A 10,286-nucleotide genomic window follows, 5' to 3' on the forward strand; every position below is an offset into this window, starting at 1 on the left:
GTGTAATTTTTTTTCTGTTTTGTTTTCCAAAGGGAGCTTTTAGAGAGGATAATAGTTAAATAAGCTAAGTAAGTTTCAGTAACTTATTGTGCAGTGTTGCTCCATAGGGTAAGAGTACCTCTTGCTGGTTTTGCTGATCTTTTCTGTCTGTTTTAGGGTAACTCCATACTGTCTTCAGAGAACTGTTTTAAGGTGTCATCCAGCACAAATAGTGGACCTTATGGAAGAGGATTTGCTATTGCTAAGAATTCCTGTAGGAAGAAAGGCAGAGAATGAAGAGGTTTCACTGTAGATACCAGATGAGTGGTTCAGAAGTCTAGAAATGGCTGACTAGTTACTGAATGTTTGTATGGGACAAGAAGCATAGAAGTTTTGGATTTCAGGCAGAAGTTCAGGTTTCAGGGCTATGCTAGTGCATTAATATTTTTAAAGTTTGCAATAAAAATACAGGAAATTAAATATGAGTGTAGGATGTGAATTAGAGCTCTTAGAAACCAACAAATTATCATCTGTTCCAGAAAGGCAAACTAAAGGATGCAAAAGAGCCTCTGAAGTTTTTTTCATTATTATCCTTAATATCCATAGAGGGTTGTACCTACTGTTGTGCTTGAGTCTGCTTTGTTTGTTGCAGACCCCAGTCCTGGAGGTAAGTGTCACCACTGTCCCATAGGCAAGTGCACTTCCACAGTGGGAATGGCATTTGAAAAAGGTATAGTAACAGTATTCCTTCCTCCCTCCCCTGCCCTTTCCAAATCTGCTATTTTGATGCCCCCTGTGCATTCTCTTTGCCCACATAAGCAATCCATCCCAAATTATTTTTTGTTTTTTTCATTGGTCCTATGTTCCTAAGATGATTTGTTATTTCTGACAATGTTACCTAAGCAGTCTAGGCCCCATGTGGTAAATGCTGTACAGTTACCTAGACGTTATCAGCCTTGTACCCCAAACATGCCTTCTGATATTTGGTTCATGCCACTTTTAATTTTCTTAATATGCTTTGTAGAGAAAATTGCCCACCTTGGTCTTTACTTTTCTACCTAACTCTAGTTAAGCTTAATCAGTTTCTTTCATGCACTTTCCAATATCAGAGCAATAGAATTTTCTGGCTGGTGCTTGCCATGGTATCTTCACCCTTGAATAGTTTTCACTGCCCTCCCAGTTCGTATCAAAGGGCTTAGTGCTCTGGCAGGACATTTTGCTCCTATGTGGTGATCCAGGTGACAGTCTTGGCCCTGATGGGGGAGGAAATGGACTGGGGGATGAGCATATGGTTCCTGTGGTTTAATAATGTTTATACAGCTGAAGTTATCAACAGAAATTTTGTTCTATTTGACAGCAGGACCCTCTGAGAATTGAGGACAGCTGGGCAGAGACAGAATGTACCTGACAAAGTGAGGAAAGAGCATCTTATCAAGCCAGCTGATGTGGCAAGGAAAGCTTTAAAGTGTGAACAGCGAGGGTGGGGACTAGTTCACAGTTAAGTGAAGAAATGGTGGGTGAGGTGGAAAGAACAGGGTACAGTGTGATGGGAGGAAGAGAGACTTCAGGAATACTAAACAGCAGAAGAGAGGCTATGTCAAATCTGGGTATACAAATGCATGAAGCTTAGGTTACATGCAGGAGGAACCAGTGGGAGTCCATCTGACCTTACACTCCATGCCAGAGATATTACAGTCCTCTGTCAACTATGTGTTATAAATTACACATTGATAAAAACATGAGATCAAATGGAGACATTGCAGAGTGCATATGCTGCAGAAATACACGGAGATATGAACAGAGGGGAGAGAAGACTTCTTCCTCAGAAAGTCAAGGAGTTGTTTTCTAAGTGGGGGGCAATACCATCTCCCAGGGCAAAAGTATCATATTACTCTCTGAGCTCTCCTGGAGGAACAAGAATTCTCCCAAAATAACAGCTTTATTCCAAAAAGCTTTAGTGGCTGGTCTGAAAGTGGGAATAGCAGAGACTGGTCATGCTGCTCCAGTTACAACTGGCCATATTTTTTTAGCATTCAGCATGTGTGAGGCAGCAGGAAACACTTGGTCTGAAAGGAGTTTCATCATCTAAGAGTTGCTGGTGTGGGTGCTGGTGTGGTGGTAGCACCTCTTAAACACACCTGGCAGAGTCCTGGCCCTTTGCAGGAGGCTGCTTGTTTCTGATGAATTCTGTGTGATCTGCACTGACATCTGGTGGCTCTGTGGACAGTGGCATAGCTTCTGGCAGGCGTTTGCAGCATAGTTAATTATCCCTTAAATTTAAGTTTCCTTTAAGTGATGATCTCTGCTTTTGTTTTTGGAAAACGTTAAATCAAAGGGTTTTTTTTGTTCTGATAAAGGTTGGAGATGCTGTTTTAGGGGAGGCCTGATACAAGAAAATGCTTGGTGGCAAGTTCCTGATTTTTGTAGATACATAGTGTATTTGCAGACTGGATATTCACAAGCACTTAAAATGCACATTCCCAGTAAAGCCCAGGACATTTCTATTTCTTAATTATTCAAGCATGTTTGAGAAATCATTGTTTTATTTCTTTCTCTTCAAGAATAGTTTTTTTCCATAATAATAAACATTGTGAAACAAAACCATGAAAATATTTATTTGGTTCTGAACTGACTTTAAGAAGGGCTATCTTGATTTCTGCAGTTTACAGAATACCTAGGACTGCCATGTCTAGATCTGCACAGTGAAGGAATTAAAAGTGTAACTGCAGCATAATTTTTATTGAGCAGGAAACACTAGGAATCCAACTGGGTGATCCTGAAATATAACTAGACCCAGTTCTGTGAAAATACTTAACTGCAAATAAAAAGAAATGAGAAAAAGTGGGGTTTAATATTTTTTTTTTTTACTTTAAAGGAATACCAAGGTGTTAAAAGAGAAAACACTTTGACAGACTTTGATTCTGATTAATTCTTTAGTGTTTAATCACCCTGATTTCATAGGTGTTTGAACTAAACACATAATATATGATCAAGCTCCTTAATTATATTCATTTTCTTTTAAGCCATGCAGCCATTGATCTCCTCTAATCTGACATTCCATATAATGTGGAATTTCACTTACTTTTGTATTAAGCCAGTATTCCCCCTTTTGCCTCCAAGGGTTCAAACCTTCATCTCTCAGTTCCCACCTTCAAGCTATAAGCTTGCTACTCACCCCCTTGGAGCTGTTTTACTGTACAAAAAGTATTAAAGAGCTGTGATATGTCTCTCTAGCCACAGGAGTCAAGTCTAGGAGCTAGACAATTTCTTGGGCAGGGGGAAAGCCTATGCTCCAGTTTCTCCTCAGAGGAATTCTTACACATTTTTATATGAAACACTTACGGATGAAACAATTCTGGGAGCAGACACTAGGACTTTCATAATTCAGTCATGTTCTCTGTGTTTCACACCCATTATTTTCCTAATTAATCTTGGATCTTTTTATGCAAAGTAGGACACCTTCAGCAAGGGAGATCAAATGACTGATAACTCTGGGATTAAAGCAGACACCTGAAAGAAATTAAAAACAAAAATAAAAGAAGAAACATACACAACTTTGGTTGGTTATAGAGAATTAGGATTGCATTTTCTTCAATTGGATTGAATGTACCAGCCTACTTTATAGAACAGAGTATAATCATCCTCCTCTTGTGGTTCAAGGGACAGCATGTTAGACAAATTAAGCTTCTAATTTTATGATGAGTTATAGGGCTGTGAATTGAGTGGAAAGAAAAAGCTACCTGCATCATAGGTTAGCTGAAGAAGGGTGGGATCTGGCATCTCAGGGGCCTCTACTTTGCATTTCTGAGTGGCTGATTTTGATGCTTCTGCCTTCAGGCTCAAGTCATTTAGAGCATATCCTGAAACATCAGCCGCATGCCATGTTGAGGACTGGTGTCTGCCTGGATAGCCAGACTAAAAGGTTGATTGAATGTTAGCATGCCTTATTTTGTGTTTAATGAGAAGCAGTGCCTTAAAGGTCTACAGCACTAGATCCACCAAAGGACTTGGGCAGCATGTAGTCTTTGGGTTTCCTGTCCCAGGCACAGAAACCTTTGGGGAATGCTGAAGCTTTCTGTACATTATATGGGGAAAAGTCTGACCTCTCAATGGGGAATTCTAAACAATCTGTACCTTGGGTGTGGACAACTGTGAGGATGAGAATGTATTCTAAATTTTATACCTTCTAGAGTTACGTGCTGTATGTGGAGTGAAAGTAGGGGCCTCTTGTCTGTGCATTCTTTCCTTGAGCTATATGTCTGCAAGTAGCTCATTCAATACACCAGTCATTCATAAAACACATCCACCAGTTAAGATAATGCCCATTTTTTCATACAACGTGCACTGTTTACGTTCCTCACTCAGCTATTAGGAGTTCCAAGAACAAGTTCCTACCAAACCCATAGCCACAAAGAAGTGACTACAGGCTGTAAGTTATTTCAAGAAAGAAGTTTCCCATCTTTCTGAAGCTGTGCAGCAAGGCACTTGAGATTCCTCGTGCAAAAGAGGAAAGGGTATGAATTGGTAGCCAGGCTCCTAGAATAAGGAACTAGAGGGATTAAGATATGTGCTCTTAAACCTTGCTTATGTGATCTGTTTGCCGTTTTGTCCACAGCAGAACAGTTTCAAGTTAAGGAAATGAAAAGGTTCTTTATGCTACTATAAATTGGTGATGGAATGTATGTTTTTGGACACTTTCAAGTTGAAAACATCTATCATTTTCTAGATGAATGATTTAACCATTTAGCTGTTGATAAGTTTTTACTCCTGTCTCTTATGGCAACTCTTAAAAAATAAGAGTTTAAAAGCACTGCTCTGTGATGGAAATGAAGTGGTCTCTCAGGGTAGCCTTTTCATGATTGGGTACCTTTAAGGACTAGAAATATCTGCCTTTTGGATGTGTGGCTCCTAAGGTATGTAGGCTTAAAAAGCCCACACTTGGATTCCAACTGGGTGCACATGGGAGATAAGCACTGAGGTGCTGAGGCAGTAGTTCAGGGCATGTTTGGGAGCACAGTTTGGGGTACCTGGAGAATTGGGGACATCAGACAAAGAGGTAACACAGGTACAGCAGCTGCTGAACAAGGTGTTTTAAATGACAAGTTTGAACCTGGACAGGTTGAAAATGGATTAAGAAGATTGAGCTAGGGACCACTTCTGAGCAAACTGGACACAAAAGTCCAAGGGGGAGACACCTGGAGCTGAACAACAATAGTTCAAGCTAGGAACTGGCGGTCTAGAAAGCAGCTCTGCAGAAAAGGGAGGGTGTATCCAATGCCAGATCTTTGTGCCTCTGATGGACAGTGGGTTGAATATGAGCGAGCAGTTTTTTTGTCTGTGGTGTGGCAGTCTACCCACATACTGGGCTGGATTAATCGTTGTTTTCAACCACGTAGACTGAAGGTAGAGAGAAAACTCAACAAGACTTCTCAGGCATGTGCAGTAGAGATGTAAGACCAGTGGTCAAAAACTGCAGCAAGGGAAATTCCAGTCAGCTATAAGAAGAAAACATTATTTCTTATGAAACCAGCTAAGCACTGGCACTGTTTGCCTGGAGAGGCTGTGGATTTCCCACTGCTTGGAGATACGTTGACTGAGCAAGGCCCTGGACAACCTGCCCTGGCTCTGTGCTCCCTGCTGTGCACACAGGTTGTCCCTCAGAGGCTACCCCTGCATTTTGAGCCAGGTTTGGACCATGTGGCCTTGAGAGGTCCAGTCCAACCTTAGTTACTCTGATGACTATTGTTTCCTCGGATTATGCACAGCACACTGTAGAAAGCTGTAATACCTGAACTACTTTTAGGTGATTCTGTTTGGGAGTTGATAGGTTCTCTGTGGTAACTAAGAGCTTGGTCCCATCTGGGCAGCTGGATTAGTGCTCAGTACTAGATGTTATATCACATTCAGGCTAGCTACTTTATAGCAACTTGCATGCATTCATAAAAAAAATGGTATAGTTGTAGTATAGATAAACCCAGTTACCTTTTTGCCACTCTGCGGGAACAACTGCCCTTTACCAGAACTGTCAATAATAGGGCACCATCATTATGTGATTTAATGATGACAGGCAGTATACTAGAGTACCAAAACAGCAAATTTCCTAGTTTATTTCTTTTGACTTTACGTGTCTTCTACTGTAACAGGTTTTTTCCAGCAGAGTTTTTTCCCCTTCCCTTATTCATATACTCCCAAGTATTTTCCAGCAAGGAGGTTGTCAGTTTAAGGTAATGGACAGTCACCTAACATATCTCCTTGGTACTGATAGCCCCTTTTGGAATGGGTCATGTTTGTAGGATACCTTACAACATCATTATACCTTCTGTAAACACACACACACATATATATGAACAGAGAAAATTTTATCTCATTTTTACATTGTAACCTTTCAACAGAATTACACTAATTTGAAAAACCTTTTTGAAATTAGTAAGCTTATTAATGATGGTAAAGGTTACTTTTTATGAAGAAAAATTACTATTTACTGTATTTTTTAAAAATACTGTATGAAGTATATGATATATAACTAGAAGTAATGGGAGGAAATTAAAAATAATTTAAACTTCCTGAAAACGAGTTCCATTAGACTGTAGGATAAGTTCCCAGAGGAAACTGTAGAAGCCTCATTATATGGCTTATTTAAAACTAGATTAGATGAAGTGCCTAAAGGGAGCAAGCTTGGGCTGTTTCCTGTAAGGATGAAGGAGATGACCTCAGAGGTATTTTTTTGCTTCTGAATTATTTTATTCTGTGATGCTGTGAGTCTGGGCAAGTCTTTTTCATTCTTATGCGAGAATGTTTTGTAAGAGCTCCTGTTTATCCAATACATCTATATGATTTTTAAAATGTTTTTTTTTCCCTAGTAGGAACTTATAGGTCTTTGTATTGATGCATATCACACTGATATGAGTGAAAATAATAGCTTTTTAAAATACAACATCAGGAATAACTTGACAAAGGTAGAAGTACCCTCACAAATGTCTTCATTTTTCTTTTTGAGTTTAGAGTTAAAAATCTGCAGTTAAGGTGACTGTATTTACAACCTTGATTCTGTGTATCTCTGAGTGGCCTGAAAGTTGCTGTGGTCCTGATGCTCTCTTCTGTCTCCAAGCATGCAGTGGTGAGCCCAGAACTGGGTGTGCTGGTACCAGGACATACCTGGGACTGAGCCACAATTTGGATGGGTACACAAAGGAGCCGCGAGGTTAATCATGGAGCTGCTCTGTAAAAGTCCCAGGTATTTGTTGAGACTTTATTATTCTTTGCCCTCGGTGACCATTTAATTATTTCATACAAGATGGGATAGCCACAAAAGAAAAGGATGTCAGAGAATGGTTAACTTGGCACTAGTGACTGTGTATTGGTTTTGTGGGTTTTGTTGTTTGGTAGCTTAGTCTCCATTATAAGCTCATAAGGAATGTATGATTTCAGCTTTCCTTATCTGTAGTTTATTTCCAAGAGAGAAAGCAGTTTCTTCTACAGTGGCTTTAGAAAAGGTTTTGTATTAAAAAAAAATGTTGTTGGTCTTTATAGCATTCTGTTTGATTTTTCTGCAAGTGTTCTATGAGGGTGCAAACTCTTAAAATGACCTTACAAATTTACAATTCTACAACAGGAATCCAGAGTATCCACTCAAACAGGTTATCGTTTGATAGCTGATGCGAAAGGGAGTGTAGACATTCATTTAATTTTTGAATCATTAGATACAAAGCTGTCACGGTGATTATGGTATGCTATTATTTTTGTCCCTGTCAAAACCAATGAACAGTTGTACTAGTGATGGGCTTAGCTGACCAGAGGTGCTCAAAACAGAAGATTAATGATGAAGAACTGGGTCATGCACAAGAATGTTTCAAGGTAGATTTAGAGAGAAGGGAAATAAAGTTGTTTGACATATATTTATGTGAATTTTGCATTAATCTAACAATATAGTTGCAATGCTTTCACCAAGGAAAAAAAATGTGTCATACGTGTAAGCAACTAAGTATATTTTTTTAAATTTTATTTTTACTTGAATGGATTTTTTTTGCCAATAGTTATGCATTTTTCCTGTCATACAAAAATATCTTCCTTACCAGATTGTAAATTGTTATCCACTGCAGCACTGCTAAGTGACCATTCAGGCATTGTGCATGGCAAGTACTTAAACAGATTTCTTTAAAATTATGATTAAATTTCACTACTTCAGTGATACTGCTAGTTGAATTTTCTGAGCTTTGTTCTTTGTTCAACTTTCTTGTTCCTCTAGTTGACTTTTGTTTTGTTTTTAGCTCAGAAGTTATCCCCTTTCTTATCTGCTAGGAAATTTTCAATTTCTAACAGGAGATACTTGTAGAATTTTTAAGCTTCTATTACATACTAACCTGTCAGACCCTGCGCTACGTTTTTCTCCACATGCTTGGGCTCCTTGGGGTTTGTGTGAATCAAAACTGAGTAACAAGACACTGACCAAAATAGTGGACTAATCTGTGCAAAATTACAAACCTGGTATTCTGAGCTCTGAAAAGCTTTGAATACTGAGTAGATGAGGGATATTGCTTCTGCAGCCAATTACACCCCCACACCCACATATTCCATCCCCCCAATTACAAGATAACAACCACCCTGAAGTACTGGCTTGAGTAAATAAGAGAGAGATTTAAAATACCTTGACCAGATAGCAAAGTGTTTTGATTTCACCAAAATACTATTGGCCACCAGATGGAGACTTTGCATTACCTTTTCTGAAACCAAAGCTACAAAAGACAAAAGCAGACATGAGCATAAGAAGCCATTTACACAAAAATAAAAGAATCTCATTTATTTTTTAGGTCTTATAGATAATTATTGCAATGAAAAGTTTCCCAAGCTGCTCTAGGGAGGCTAAGTCTTAACTTCTTGAGAAAGAGAGTAGCATACAGTATGAGATTTAGCAAAATAAAGCTGACTTGTCTCATGAAATGATGGAATCTGCTAATGTTAAATACATTCTATTTCTCGGATTCTCCATTATAAATTGCAGGGAATTGACCGATCTCAAAGTATTTTCATTAAAAATGACCTAGTTATAAAAACTCTTTGGCCTTCAGAATTTGCAGCAGGTCTAAATAACATTTATCTCTGTGTAGCATAGTTAGTTAATAGCAAAGACATAATTGCATGCTTTTGTGTAGGTGGAAGTGCCTAAATGCAAATACTAATAGGCAGTGTCATCTATAACAATCTGCAAATTTCTGGAGGAAATTGGTTTTCTAGGATAGCTGTTTATTAGTATGGAGTAGAATAATATTAAATTGCAGCTCCACCATCTTTTTTTCCATTTTTATGCAATGAGGTTTCACAAAGAGGTGAGGAACCATTACCCTTTAGCTGTCTGGCTACAGAATTGCAGTAGCAGGACAGGAACATAAAACTGTTCTCTTCCTCTCTGACCAGCAACAATACTATTTTTAAGGTACAGTAGTTAGCTGGAAAGGGATGATAAGTGAATAAATGTGGGTGCTGAGTTGTAAGAGAATAAAGGGAATAAAAAGCTGAAAACATGAATCATGATTTAGTTTGTGCAGAAGCTCAGCTGAAAAAATGAGGGTGAGGTGAGCTTGGATAGAAATCCATATACACATGGTTAAAAAGGGTACATGTGAGAATATTGGCTGAGAGAGCAATGAAAGCTGCAGGCAGGTGAGGAGTGAGGCTGCAGTGGGAATGGGGAGCAGAGGGGTCTGACAGGGATTACAGCAGTGTTCTGCTTTTCTGCACTTTAATGCACTAAGTTTATTACCTGATTTACATCCTGAAGGGCTTTGGGCAAAAGAAGGGAGGCCAGCACTATTGGTTCTTCTCACACATCCCATCGGCAGAGACATTTAAAAACTGTTCTCTTGAAAGGAAGAGTGAGTGGAGTTAAAACTCAAACCAGGGCAGGTGACACTTGCCTCGGGCCTGGGGACAAACACAGTGTTTGTCTGTAGCCGTGAGAGGCATTTGTGGAGTGGAAGGAGACACTCTGGTAACTGGCAGTGTTTCAAAAGAAGTGAAATAAAAGTTAAACACATAGCAGTAGAAAGTTGGATCCCAAAGGACTATTTATGATCAAATGGTTAGATTTCTAGTGCATGGTAGCTGGGCTGTTACAGGAATTTGCTATAGATTTTTCTTGACTCTTGATTTGATATGAAACCTGCAGTTACAAAACTGAGTAGGTACCCAGTGAGTTCTGCTGGGGTTACTGCTGCATCTCAGTGTGAGGTTAGGTTATGTTCACCCCTTGTGTGCTGCTGAAAAGAGCTGGAGTGCCTCAGGCTGGCTGGTGTGGATGGGCTTTCAGTTTT

The sequence above is a fragment of the Heliangelus exortis genome, chromosome 3 (assembly GCF_036169615.1).
Source record: "Heliangelus exortis chromosome 3, bHelExo1.hap1, whole genome shotgun sequence".
In the NCBI taxonomy this organism is placed as follows: Eukaryota; Metazoa; Chordata; class Aves; order Apodiformes; family Trochilidae; genus Heliangelus; species Heliangelus exortis.